We start from the raw sequence: 14,857 nt of genomic DNA, 5'->3' as shown, positions 1-14,857 counted from the left end.
TCTCACAGTAAAGGCAGCTGGAACAGCACACTGCTGCTAGGTCCTAGTGCTCCTCTACGGTCTGACTCAATCTAATTCAAAACTTTAATCATAAATCATTTCACATGCTTAAGGATTTGTATCAAATGTATCATATTTATTAGTTTAAATGTTATGATATGTTTAGAAAAGACCACTCTAGCTAGCCATTATATTTGATTTGAGCTAAATGTTTGCTAACTGTACATGTCTGGAAAATGCGACATTAGATTTAGGAATGATAATAGGTTATTGGCAGTCACAAAAGACACATCTTTGGCGTCATGTTTTGAAGGGGAAGTGGAGGTTATAGAGTTTTTGAACTGTAGTTGAAGACATGTTGCAGCTAGACCTCTTCATCACCTCTTCCCCCCCACACCCATACTGCCACGTCCTCTCTTGTCGGAGAAGCTGATTGTAGGGTAGATCAGGATGGGGGAGGAGGGGAAGTTAACTACAGGGCCGAGCCTGGTGGTTCAGACTAGTTGTCAGTCCAACTCTGTCGTGAAAAGACCCTCCCAGGTTCCCACAACGCAACAGTGGCAGGGTTTGCATCATTTCGTCTGATGCACTGTTGAAGGGGTCGAAACGTAATACTTTGACGCAAACATGTTATTTGTTACTTTTGGCACAATGCCGTCTGTAAAGAGAAGCGTATGCAACCTCTTGTTATGGTAGCAATGGCCTTCTTTATTGTGCTCTCACAGTAGCCTTTGAAGTCAATTAAGTTGTCCATAACTTAAGTCTGAGACACAAATTCAAGAAAATCGATTTCATATATATGATCATTTAGCATCATAATCTAGTATCACATTGATCTATGAGCAGTGCTTGTGAGAGGGTCTGTATTTACGAGCTTTCTGGGACACCATTTTTCAGTTGTCCTGCCCCCATTCTGCCGCCCTGTCGTAAACTGCTCTCACAAGACGAGACGGACCTTTTGTTAATTACCAGAAGAGCTTCCCTGAGGCTTGAACAAACCGAGAGAGCAAACCAAGTGGCTAGAGATCCAACAATCCCTGTCCACCTAATCCCACACCCATGTCCCAATGGTCCTGCTCAACCCCTTCACCTCAGGCTCTGTATGTCATTCAGCAGGAGCTCAACCTGGACATTTCTCAGCACCTGTAAAGAATGGGCTCGGCATTGGGTCAAATTGTCTCAAATGGGAATGATCAAACAGGTGGTTTGGTTTATGTCTTCTCTAAACAAATGTTTTTTGTGTTAAGTGTGAATAACCTTCTAGAATATAGATGAAGACGAAGAGGTAACGTGAATGTCTTGGTTTTCCTCTGGAAGGTTCTTTGATGGTACTAGAGCTCTTTCATTATTAGCCCACACAGGGTTAAAGAGCAGCATGTTATAGAATAGTTTACCAATTAGTCTGTTTTTGTTTTTTTTAATACTTTTTTTAATGCCTTTAAACTCTGGCACCTGGGCCAAAAGTATTACCTGATCCAAAAGAACTGTTAAACATTCACATGGACTCTCCTACAGCTTCAGTCTGCACAAAGAGCAACATAAGGGATCCATTGAGATGGATTGGGTTGCCAAGCCCATGATGTAAGACGTTAGTGAGGTTTCAACTCTCCTGTATGATGTAACCTCACGCAACAAAAATAATTGGGTGTAGAGAGTTACATTCTCAATCAAAAACATATAGCCAACAGCAGTCATTTGGTTTACAGTTTCAGATGGCTTTAAGCTGTCACATCAAACTTTTTTTGACTTCCTTATACTTTTATTAAGTTTTGCACCTCTTGTGCTCTGCAGGATATGCTGAGCTGGCAAGTCACATTCCTTTTAGACTGATGAGTGGAGGAATCCCACTTGAAATGGCATGCCCTCTGGTGTTCTATACAGGTCATCTTCTCCTGGGACAACAAAGTTAGTGTCTTACATTGTACGTATTTTACTGTGGGGAAACATTTGCACTATTTTAATTGAGGTCAGAATCTAGCTACAGTAGCTCATTAAAATAATTTTTATGAGGTTTGGTTTTATTAATATAATCTTTGGAACTGATCTTATTTGGCTGCACTAATCTTTACAGTAATTATAATATAATTAAGCACAGTTCTTAAAGTAGAACAGATGATTCATCTTTTTCTATTCATCCACTGGCACACATCTTCAATAGAGGAATTGAAAATAAAAAGACTAAACGTTCTGAATGATTCCTTGCTCTAACTATATATGACATTGTAGGCCTACAACCACTAGATGGCAATATTAGCTTACAAAAACACATGGGAAGTGACACTGAAAGGTTCTTGAGAGTAGAGGGATAATCAACATTCATCAATATATGGATATACTGTATGATGCATAGTTTCTATGGTTTAACATGTAAATGGTTCTTATTCATCATCAGAAATACAGTTGGCTATATTGACTCCTTAGCTATTACTTGTGAAATAAGATTTACGTTAAAACTTATATGAGTACTTATAGGATCCTGTTGCCCACATTTCCCAAGTATACTGTATACAACAATATGACTGTGTCTCTTTGTTGTCTGGACACTTAAACAACCCAGTTTAACCTGTGTCCTCATTCCACTGTGCCTCTTTTCTTTCCACTGGCCCAGGTCAACTCCTGCCCCCCTCCTGACCCTGGAGCCCACACAAGCTGATACCCCCTCTTGTGTACCTATATGTGGGTGTGTGTGTGACTGTGCATGCTTGTGTGTGTGTGTGCCCACGCAAGCTTGTGTGTGTGATTATATGACATAAGAGTCAAGCTCACTTGCAACCCACCCCCCCTGCCCTTACCACCAGTATCAGACCCCTGGTTCGCCACCTCCCCAGCACCACCCTCTCCCTCCCTGCTGATTGGCCTTTTTGAGAGGGAGGTTCAGACTGAAGAAACCAGCTGGTGTGGATGACTAATGCCTGACTGAGGAGAGAAGGAGCAGGAGGTCTGCTTCAGTTCCATCAGACATGAAATGTCACAGGAAGTTCCATCTTTTGAACATGGTGACTCCACAGTTCCTTTCCCCTCCATGCTGAGTGCACGGGAGTCGAGTCTCTGTGTTTGAAATGCAAATACATTCCGCTGGCATGCTTAATTTCATGGAGGAATTAATTGGATTTCTATTATTCATATTCCATTACTTCTTCCGGTTGTTCATTCTCTGCCTAATTGTAAATCAAACCACATAAATGAACAGATGAATGCATCGACAGGCCTATCCTTTAGTGCTACGAACACCAAATCCAGTCATTCTGAGTGCTAAGCATAGGGTACACGGTGGATCCATTTAATGACTCAAATACAATTCAAGATTCGACCCACGTCAGATTGAATTTCCGACAGACTAAAATAGAAATCTCTGCTGTTTCCTTAGAGATAAAAGTCACTTGATAATCCTTTTTTCACCCAGTCTCCTCCCACCTGAGATCCTGTCATTCTAATCACCATCAGCCAGGTGACAACAATGAATCAGAATAAAATGCAACAATCTTCATCGGATAAACTGTAAATGTAAATTGCTTTCCACATCCAAGCATTATTAAGTAAAATATTGTATTTGATTCAGAACATTTTGGGTTCTTTGTCTAGGCTACTACTTGTAGTGTGCGATATTGCACGAGACAGTTTCTAGAAAGAGAGTTGATTTAAAACAGCTGTGCACCAATGACATTGTTAGTCACTTTTTAACATCCCTTTTTCATTTACATTCCTATCACAATCACTAATTAAAACTTGTTTATATGCTTATTGATTACCACTGTCCAACATCATCAACAGTATATTTCACATAAAATAGTAAGTGACAATGAAAATATTTTACATAATTAATAAAGGAGCTTGACAGCAGCTGGTCAGAACAGGACATATGAGGATGGCTGTGGAAACCATGGCTACTGGATTCTGATTAATATGCTTTTCAAACAAGTGCCAAAGCTCAACACAGTGGGACTCATTAAGCCACAAAAATTGTGGTTTAATGATGAAAGTGGTTGAGAAGTTCCATGGGCGTATCTACCCCTATTTTGGAGCCCCCCCCCCCCCCAAAGTTTCATCAGCCCCCCCCCCCCCCCCCCCCCCCCCAAAAAAAAGAAAAGATTAATAATTTCATATTTTTAATCTAAATTTGTTAATTTATCTTCCTAAAACCCACTAAAGGACACTATTTGAAAGGATATTTTCAAAAATGTCTTCTGGGGGAACCCCCAGACCCCCCTAGTTTTGCTGGGTCACAGAACAAAGTATAGGTTTTATCTAGGGGCTTAGCTCCCCCAAAAGTGGGAACCTAGATTTGCCCCTGAGAGGTTCCATCCCACTCATTCAAAAACAATTGGATCAATCAGGGTCAGTGTGTTTACGCAAAAAAAGTACTTGAGGTTACAAACAATTCGATAGCCAGGCTTTCTTGTGCAGAGGGTCTTGGGGGCCATAAGGTGTAAATAAATCTCAGTGTGCAGTGTATGAAGGTAGCCTTCAGGGTGCATTGATTTTCTAATTGCATACCATTGTCTATTTCAGGAAAATATTTCGACCAAGACCATTTTGAAAAGGTCTATTGAGCCCAAAAGCTTACTTTTACCCTAATGAATTAATAGTTAAGGTAGGCTATATTGATCAAGTTTTGACCGTGGGTTCACGCTCTCCTCTATACTCTGGTACCTTAGTGCAGGTCTGCAGGAGAGCAAGCGATAAAAGAACGAACTCCGCCCACTAGTCCATTCCATTGAATTACTTGCCCGGTGTTCACGGAGAAGGCATGCTCTTGCCACAGACAGGAATGAAACGGTGGTGGAATATTTACTGAGAATGTGCGGTAGACGGATACTAGCCCTAATGTGCAATACACCCTCATCGTAGAACTTCAAAGAATATTCGCTTTTTTCTACAAGTTTGCAGAGCACATTTTATTTGGTCTTTAGTGTTTGTCAAACCTCTGTTGCCGACCCACCTAACTAGGCCACCTACTGACATCTGACCGTCCCCATTTGTCGCTTGACGGCTTTTTTTACGGACTCCGACTCACACCCTGAAACAATTTCGCTGCGAACGACTCAAATAGAAGGTAAGTTTTGTCAAACAGATTATAGTGATGTACGAGTAGGCTACAGCTTAAGTCTAGCTGGTAGTTGTTTGACTTTACACAAATAGCATCAATCACATTCACAATAGCCAATATCGCTTTATGTTGGCCAAAAATAAAATGTAAGTAAAAACAAAATACATTTGTTCAACCAATATTGCAGGCTACGAGGAACTATTTATAATTATGAATATGCCATTAATATATATTCGTCACTTTACTCATTTAAAATGTATGTAGCCTATTGGACTAGGTCAAGTATTGTTTCTTTAGAAGAACCGCTTCACCTGTTAATGTCTCACGTGCTCGTGTCATTCATTAAGTATTTAATCGGAGTAACGGGAACGCCCGACACTGAATCATGTAGGCAATTTCAATTACAAATTATCAAGTTGCTGTTTCGACTTCTAACTGGTATTTATTCTCACACCAGTTCAATGGGAATGGTGATCTATTGTTATCCTCAATAGTTTAATGGGTTACGGATCACCACATTTGGCGTACAAAATTAATGACTATAGATTCAATATGACAGTAGGCCTACTATGAAGTTAAAATAGATTACAATAGAGTTCAGTGGACTGCACCCACAACAGTAATCTGCATACTTTTATCCTGTGTTTCTGGTCACCCATTCATTCACACTCACCTTCACACACCTGGATAAGGATCCATGCTCCTTGACTACGAGTTGACTCATAGTTTGTTTGACCCCAGGTGATTGCCTTTATTTCCGTACCTATTCTTCAGTCGATATTGAGACACATATTTCAGAATGTTATATTTGAATAAATTGATTAAAACAAGATCATCTTTACTACAATATATGATGAACTTGACATGACACTATAAGTACAATTAGTTCACATGCTGGGTGTTTTGCTTAACATATTACATTAATAGTACCCAGCCCTTCTTGGCTAACATAATTGCTCTTTAGGCCAAACACGGTCAGAGGAATGTTTGCTACCACACAATGTGCCTGACAACAGCCAAGATCGGCTGTCTATATCTATCTAAAATAAGACCTATCGCTACGGCAACCAAGTATTTCCCTCAATTCAACTGAGATTGTTGGTATTATCCTGTGGGAGCGGAAGATGGTGAGAAACAACCTATTATTATGGTATGTCCCATGTGACTGAAGGCAACCCACCCACAATCCACATCGCATCCTCCCTCAGGACACCCAGTTTCTTTCTTGTTTCTTTCTTGATTCTTGTTCTGATGACTAATGTCAGTCACAGCATGCGAAGCCACGCCTCTTTGTCTATCACTAGACTAGAGAGCAAATAACACGATAGGGGCTCTGATCTCTGTAGTTAATGTACTGCATCTAGATGTGTGTCTGTGTGTGCGGGGGCGGGGGGGGGTCCAACAATATTAGATCAAAAAAGGAGTGACTGGAATGTAAGGTTTTTGTAATGGGCATGCTGTATTGAGTTATAAGGCCATATTGTTTGTTGGTTCGCTTTGGGGACATTCCTGTGTGAACTCTGTTGTTTATGCGAGGGAAGGGAATCGTTCCTGTCTCACCTTTTTAGTTCTGTTAGGTTCTCCATTGTACTAATAACGTGTAGTAAAACATTTTGGAACATCAATGGCATTGGCATGTTCACTTGGGCTCAGTAGTTGGAGGGGAACATCAGCTCTGTTCACAGTTCGGCACAGCAGGGGAGCTAGGCTGTTATGTCACCGTCCCTCCCTTTCCTGGACTAATAACAGCAGTTATTCAAAATCAGGGAGACTTGTTTTGGTTTCAGTCGGAGTAATATAGTAGTGTGTCAGTATTCTCACATGGTGATTCACACGTCCATCAGAATTTGTATGTACTCTGTCGGTGTGAAATGCTTGTTCTTTTAAAATAAGAACAAAATGTTTCTTTTGTGAAGTCTGTTGGGTTCTATCTCTTTGTGTGAGGTTAAAGAGGGGAAAACTAGGAGACTCAGACCCAATCCCAATGTCCCCCCTTAAACCCTGAACCCTCACAGACTTACTTGACATACAGTGCAAGAGGCTGCAAGGGCTAAAAATGCTATGAATAGAAATGGGACAGTACTTTGCGGCATCATCGTAATGTTGTTGGAACAAATCAGATTAAAGCATATTTGGAATTGATCGTCATCGGACAAACTACACACAGTTCTGGCAATATGAACAATCAGTGAGCTTTGTTTTTAAACTTGCATGTGTGACGGTATGCAACGGACGTGGCCACGCTCCGTCACTACAAGGCGTCGTTCGCCACTTGCTGGGCTCGAACGCACAGCCTCTGACTTGCCAAGCACGACCACTACCAGCTACGCCAAAGAAAAGCTAGCTATTTGTTGACGCGGGTAGTCCATTAAATACCTGAGGAGTGAGTTTCACAGGTTCACACCCGTTACATTCACCCCTCTGAAATTCACTCCGGCGGTTAGCTAGTGCTAACCTCATGAATCCGGGTCACGGCACCAATGTGACGGTATGCAACGGACGTGGCCACGCTCCGTCACTACAAGGCGTCGTTCGCCACTTGCTGGGCTCGAACGCACAACCTCTGACTTGCCAAGCGCGACCACTACCAGCTACGCCAAAGAAAAGCTAGCTATTTGTTGACGCGGGTAGTCCATTAAATACCTGAGGAGTGAGTTTCACAGGTTCACACCTGTTACATTCACCCCTCTGAAATTCACTCCGGCGGTTAGCTAGTGCTAACCTCATGAATCCGGGTCACGGCACCAATGTGACGGTATGCAACGGACGTGGCCACGCTCCGTCACTACAAGGCGTTGTTCGCCACTCGCTGGGCTCGAACACACAACCTCTGACTTACCAAGTGCGACCACTACCAGCTACGCCAAAGAAAAGCTAGCTATTCGTTGACGTGGGTAGCCCATTACATACCTGAGGAGTGAGTTTCACAGGTTCACACCCGTTACACATGTTAAACTTTATTTGTAACTTATGTTTACGTCAGGGTTGGTTGCTCCTCCCATGCTTGTTTGTTTACCGTTCTTCTTCTTTCTTGTCTTATGAGGAAGGTTTCACTCACTTACAGGCTTCCACTGGTAGCCCTCGTGTTTTGCCGTGAATTGTGGGCAATTCCCTCAGACAAAGAAAAGGGTGCATAAAGGGCTCAAAATGTCTGCGCAGCAGCCCTCACGCGTGTCTGACCTTGATTCAGCCCCAGCTTGGTACACACGCATGCCTGTACACGCACACATACACACACATGCACACACAGTCACCTGCATTAAGAGGACATAACTCAGTGTGATGTCAACAGACACAGATGGCTACCTAGCATCCATTGCCCAAAAACACTGATGGCATCTGGACACAATCTCCTTCTCTCCTCAGATAAGTAAAGGACTTAAGGACAGCGTATTGAGTTAAGGCCCCGTCTGCTTTTGTTCGTTCGCTTCAAAAGCAATGGCTTACTCCTCTGTCTGCATGCCACGGATGCTTTTGTCAGCTTTGTCCTTTTCAGGTCACAGTATCAGCCCCTGTGATCCAACCCCAGACATTTTACATTCCCTTAACCTACCGAGCAGGCAGACCAGGAAAAGATAGACAGTACAGTGGTTCTCAGACTTCTGGCACTGTTGAGCAGCATGAGACAATGAGAACATTGTGAAGTATAGTAGGCTCATTTTTATGAGGGTGGAGTGTAGGAAATAATAGTGTGCAACATGAGATGGGTGAAAGTACTTTCTTTAGAGGGCTGGGATTGGTGAGACGAAGGGGTTTTGGGGAGGGGGAGGGGGGGTTCCCTTCTTTCACCTGAGAAGCATATTCATGAGTTGTCAGTGGTTCTTTTCAAGGTTGGTTACGTATTTGGGTCAGCGAGTCAGTCGTGTAGGGTTCTTGGTAGTTCTTACCTGCTGGAGAAACTGGGTGTCTTTTCTTGGAATGGACTGGTGTAAAATAACTGCCATCTGTCCTGTTCGGTAGCTACGGTAACACAGCAAGCTTCTACGACGCACCAGAGGCAAAAGATCATGGAAAGTGTTTATTCATCAAATATTCGACCGCCGCCAATTATTATCGTTCAATCAAATGAGCCATCATGGACATAGAACATTGTAAATTGTCTGCTTAATTAGACTGGCTTTATGGAATTGAGTTCCATAAAGCCAGTTTCTGGCCATTTTTGGGGTGACATTTTACAACTAATTTCCTTATATTTTAAATAAGTATGCATACTAATTATTTATGAAGATGGCATAGATTAAAAAGTATACATTTGTTGCTGCTCATTTACACTTACTACTAAGTTACTAACAGTGAAGTGTAGAATGAAACAGGGTTCTGTTTTCATTTTCCTTAATGCAAGAGGGAATGGTGATGGGCTATGTTGCAGGCTCACATAGTTGAAACATCAAAACATACAAATTGGGCAATCCTGTGTAAAAATGGTCCCAACCTACCAACTACGTCACTGGCAGTATCTTACCTGGAATCACAATTCAAACATCACCCCCTGCAGACAAAAAAATGCCCCCCCAAAACATAAATAAGCTTGAAATGTACTTCTGGAAAACTGGTTGATGTAACAACTTTACCAGAAGTGATCATTATGTCAGTAACAACAAGAAGACTAGGAGGTCCTGTGGTGTGACCGCCTATCCGCGCTGTAAGTAGGGAAAACCGCCTTGCGCTTATCCATGCCAATCGTTCGGATATTGAATGGCATCATTGATCTAGGATACCACTCTCTTGGTCAGTTACTTTACAAATGTATCAGTCCCACCACTACTAGCTCAACAGCGCAAATACAGGGAAAACAAAGCTGACTGATTTATTAGCTAACTGGTTTGGTAGCTATTTACTGGAGCTGGCTAACACATTCCGGGTTTTGGAGAACTGGATTATCTCCTACAGAGTAGGAGCACATCCTAGCAGCAGGCATAATACCATTTTCCTCACCTGGAGAAGCCATCTGTCCTGCGTCTTGCTCCTAGATGCAGACCTGACCCCTGGGCCCGGAACGGTAAGTTAGTTTTACAGCTATGCTAACTACTAGACTACCAATATGTGGGAATCGCAGGCGCTAACCAGTCAAAGGGCATAGAAAAATACAGGGTGTTGATATCACACACAGCGTGGAACATAGCTAGCAACTTGTTACCACCCCGGCCTTTGCCTGTGGCGTTTCTGAAACTGTCTTGCCGTTTTAGGTAGCTAGCCTAGCTATATCCAAGAAGTTAACAGCTTCTAATCTGATTTTCTATCATAGGTAATCCTGCACGGGTTTGTGATGTGACGTTAGTTACTTAATGACGTTTGTGACTGTGGCTACTGGTAGCTAATTAGCCACTGTTAGCTCCACACAAATGTACAGAATGTCTTAACTGGGCAACATAACCTTCCACCTGATACAAGCAAAGCTTTTGGAACCAAGACAAACATTTTGACACCAACATTGGGTATGCAGTGCAAACCTTTACAGAGTTTTAAGGATGGGGAAAATAATCAATAGATAATCTTGTATGAGAGAATAGAGTTAGGGTGTGCCTTGCCAATGGCAACACACCCAATGAGCCAATTGTCTACCTCCTTGAGTCAGTTTCATCCCCAAACATCACAGTCCATTATTTTATAATAAGCCAGTAAAGAAACAATTATATGGCAGAGTGGTGCGAGATAACTATTAAAATGTATCTTGCTGTGCGCTGTAAGACTGTCGCTAATAGGTTATAAAAGCCAACCACAAGGAGCTTCGTCTTCCCAGAAAATGCCCTACTGTATAACAAAACCTTTGAAGATTGACTGCTTTTTCAGTTATCATCCCCAGACAGTTGAAACATTTCTGCTTTGGTTTTTCTTGCCAAGCACAGGCTGAGCTTCCCACATGGCCTACACCTGCCGTCAGTTCAAAGACACCAGATACCAGGCCGACAGGAGCCAATCTACAGGCCAGCCAGACTGTGTTTAAAAAGAACTGCTTCTGGCCAAGAGTACCAGCCGAGCATGGATATTACACTAAGCCTGACAGCTCAGGCATGATGCCGGCCTCAGACAAGCCATCGGGCATCCTCTTCAAAGCAATTTAAGCACAATAGACCATTACTCAAGCGTTCTTGGAAATGAACATAATTGATCCCTATGGTAGTAGCCATTACACTTTCTTGAATTTTCCAGAGGACACACTATAAACTTCAAGAAAATACTTAGTGTTCAGTGTCACAGTGTGAAGTGCTATATACAGACAGTTGAAATTGTTGTGTGTGGGCGACTTGGCAACTGGTAATCCCAGTCCTGGCCTTCCCTGTCGCCACGTTGGCAAAATGGCCTCCCCTGCTGTCTTTGATGATCACCTCACCGAGGCCAGACATTCCACAGTGAGCCATAGCACCCTCCCTCCTAGCTCCCTCACCCTGTCTCTGTGGATTCCTAAATCACAGGTTTAGAGACGCCTGTGAATATACATCGCACCCACACAACGACACGGAGGGGACATCTCAGCGTGTCACCCAGACGTTCTGACTCACTGCAGCGGGTCATCCTCTGACAAGCTGATCAAAATGCTCTCGCTTGTTGGGTTTACTCTGTAAGTTTGGAGACAGACCAGCGATAGCTAAACCCACTTTTGACCAAGTGCTGGCTTTTGAAGTGATTTAGATAGCATGCTAATATTCTGATACATTGCCTCTTTTGTGTTTGGGATACTTCTTACTTGTCAGTGTACAAAATGCCATTGATAATGTTATGTTGCAATGCAGTGCATTGAAAATGATTGCTTGGAAATACAATGCGTGTGCCTTAGCAAAAAGGATGTTCATGATAGATTGCTTGGCTCCACCCAAGGGGAGGCCACAGCCTTTCCCAAAGCTACAAATGTACAGTATTCCTAAAATCTATTACCACCTTTTTAGTAGATCAATCATCCCAAGGCTTTGAGATGTATTCCTGTATTTGTATCTGCTGACTTATTCACTCTCCTCAGCTTGAATCAAGACCTCTCTTGACCTGTGAAAGGAGACCGAGGTGTATCTCCTCCTTGGAGATTCACCCGTTCCACAGTGAAAAATGAGATGGCTATCGCCTCCCGACACCTGACCCACTTCTATTCTCCTGGCACATCTAGTGTTCCATCATGGCTCCAATGAGTGGGTGACGGCCCCCTTCTTTAATCTCTTTGTTTCATTCATTTCAAATGAAATGATTGACTATAGTACCTCCCACCCCTCTCACGCTCAGTAAAATGATACCTGAAATGATCGCTGTTTAGATGTATTGGTATGCTTACCCATTTTGTCTGTGCAATGAACTGTTTGGCAGTGTATACGTTTTTTTTTTTTTTCGGGATATAATTCATGAGTATTGTAGTAATAGCCACGAACATGGGAAACTCTTGGTTTTGATTTACTAAACATTTGCTAGTAACACGCGTAAACAGTTTGTCTGTACACACATTTTTTCATGTGCAGTTATTACCTTTTGATGCCAAAAAGAAAATAAATTGATTGCATTCACCTCAAATCCTGGCAATAACCTTTACCAAACACTTATAAACAACTGTTTATGTAACCTTTTAATCATAATTTATTGTAGTAATATTCTAACGGTTACATGGTCTGGCTTTGCTTGTGGTGTCTATGGTTTTGTCAGTACAGGTGTGGGGGGATAATAGACACAGCCTCTGAGCAATGTCGTTCAATGTGGGATCCAGCTGGATTTAGTGGTGAGCAATGTTGGGTAACTGTATCCAAAACATCTCGCTCTCTGCTATTATTAACCCCCACCCCTCTGTGAACTTTGCTTTCACATGACTGCATTGAATGTAGTGTAGGTGTGTGTATTGTATGCGTGAATGTGTGTGTTTTCAGTCTCCTTTGGCCTTCTTCCTTTTCAGAATGTAAATAGATTAACTTGTGGATAGTTTCATCAACTGTCGTTCCATAATCCACATTCTTAAGATATTTTTCCATCAGGGGAGTTTTTTTGTTTTGTTGTTGTTGTTTTTGGGGAGGCCTAAGCCATATATTTCTAGAAAGGTATGCTGAAATGAATCTGCAGCCAGTGCAAATTTCTTCATTTGATTCTTTCGGTTTATTTTTTTGGACCCACAAAGTGGACTCCTTCTTTTGAGCTTTGAAGAATGTTCTGTTTGTGTGGATAATATCTGTGGAGCAGCGTCGATGATTAGTTGCCCTCTCCTAGATCTTTGCTAGCTCACTAGCTTTCCGCTAGATGTTAAAAGGTCAAAACGGAGAGTTGCTTCATTGCCCCTGGGGCTCCAAGCCTTGCTGAGATTTATCTGCTGTCGAGCGTGTTCCTCTCACTTCAGTCTGTCAACCACAAGGACATGCTACTGTATTTGGCTTGTCAGTTTTTGGCCCATGTCTGGGCCACCACATGGTTGGTAATATGTATTTATCACTTCCATTGCTATTGGTATTACAGCAGAATTTAAGGGTTTGTTGCAAAAGGGTTGAAATACTAGATTTCTTTTTTTTTGTTGCCGTTTAGCCATTCTCTTTCTAAACTAATTATAAACAACATTTACCATCAAACTGTATATAAAGGGTTTGTTAGCCATCTAATGCTAGCTGTTTGCCATAAATGTATTGCTTGATTGCAATAAAATAAGACTCATCAAAGGCCAGGTGAAATGTGTGTGTTGACATTTTTGGAGGCCCTGTGTAAGCTTTTTATCATCACCTCTCCTAACAAGGTCAGAATGTTCTGCTGCCTGCATTTCTCAATAAGTTGCTGTTAGACACTGGGCACCTTTTGCAGCATTTCATCTCTGGGATTTGGATAAAATAATTCACAAAAGCAGGTGACCTTTAACAAAACAGCTTCAGGTCTTGATTCACTGATTCTGAATGATTCCCTTGATACATTTAATCAGAATGGCCCCTCTCGTCCAAAAGAACAGTAAGGTATTGAGGTATTTTAGGGGCAAACTATATATTGTGTTAAATACATTGTGACACTTTACAGAGATTATAATAGATTCTGTCAACTCACTCATTGTGACTTTGGCTATTGTGATTCATGTGTATGTTTTGTGGTCTCTCAGAGACGCTATAATAAGATCGCGATATAAGATCACAAAAATAACTCTGGCTATGCCCCCTTGTCTGTGGCACAAATATTATGCCCCTCTTTAATAATCAGTTAGTGGCTAGCTAATGATTTGGTGTGGGAGGTCCATCACCCACCATCGTCCTAACAAGAGAAAATCAATGTCTTATATTGATCAGTCATCTGTTTCCCAAGGCTTCTCGCTGCGTAATAAATACTAGCTCCAGGTACCAGGGCACAAACATCATTTTAAAGCCAACTAGAGATCAGTATCGCTTTCTCAGCAGCAGTTTCTTAATGCCCTGGTTGGATATCCCTTGCTACCATTAACTCAATGTATGAGCTCTGCTATAGATCACAGCTGCATTAGCCCACCAAGCTAAAGTCTTGACCTTAGCTTTAATGTATGGAGAATTCACATCCAAAAGACAAAAGTTGCATTCAATATGGGGTCTTCCAAACCACTTTTGTTTCAGTTGCAGAGTCATCTCCAGTTTGCTATGGTGATGAGGTAAGGACGTGTCGACTCAACCAGAGGAATGGACTCAGCTGTGTCTCTCACCACTGTTTAGCTGACTGGGTGACTTTCAGAGGGTGTTTTTGTGTTTAGGGAGAGGACAATAGCAGGTTATGTTTAGCAGCCTTGGACAGGGTATACAGGGAGCATACTGGGATGACCCCTCTGCTATCTGTCTCTGCGTGTAGAATCACACGCCACAGCATTTCAGCTGTGAGTGTTTTATGACTGGCGTCTAGTGGAAGCGATGC

General features: G+C 42.2%; 1 protein-coding gene across 2 annotated transcripts in view; it reads left to right on the top strand.

Moving 5' to 3' along the window:
• The first annotated feature begins 4,693 nt into the window (after positions 1 to 4,693).
• The window catches only part of gdpd5b (glycerophosphodiester phosphodiesterase domain containing 5b), a 42,210-nt gene continuing 32,046 nt past the window's right edge, over positions 4,694 to 14,857 (top strand). The window contains exon 1 of one of the 2 annotated variants that reach the window (XM_047035370.1): positions 4,694 to 5,053. The gene's annotated coding sequence lies outside the window, so the exon portion shown is untranslated. The remainder of the gene's footprint in view (positions 5,054 to 14,857) is intronic. The other variant, XR_006957158.1, reaches the window with a different exon arrangement.

Source organism: Hypomesus transpacificus, chromosome 15 (genome assembly GCF_021917145.1).
Source record: "Hypomesus transpacificus isolate Combined female chromosome 15, fHypTra1, whole genome shotgun sequence".
NCBI lineage: Eukaryota > Metazoa > Chordata > Actinopteri > Osmeriformes > Osmeridae > Hypomesus > Hypomesus transpacificus.
Note: the sequence above shows the minus strand (reverse complement) of the source record. Positions and strands in the feature narration are given on the sequence as shown.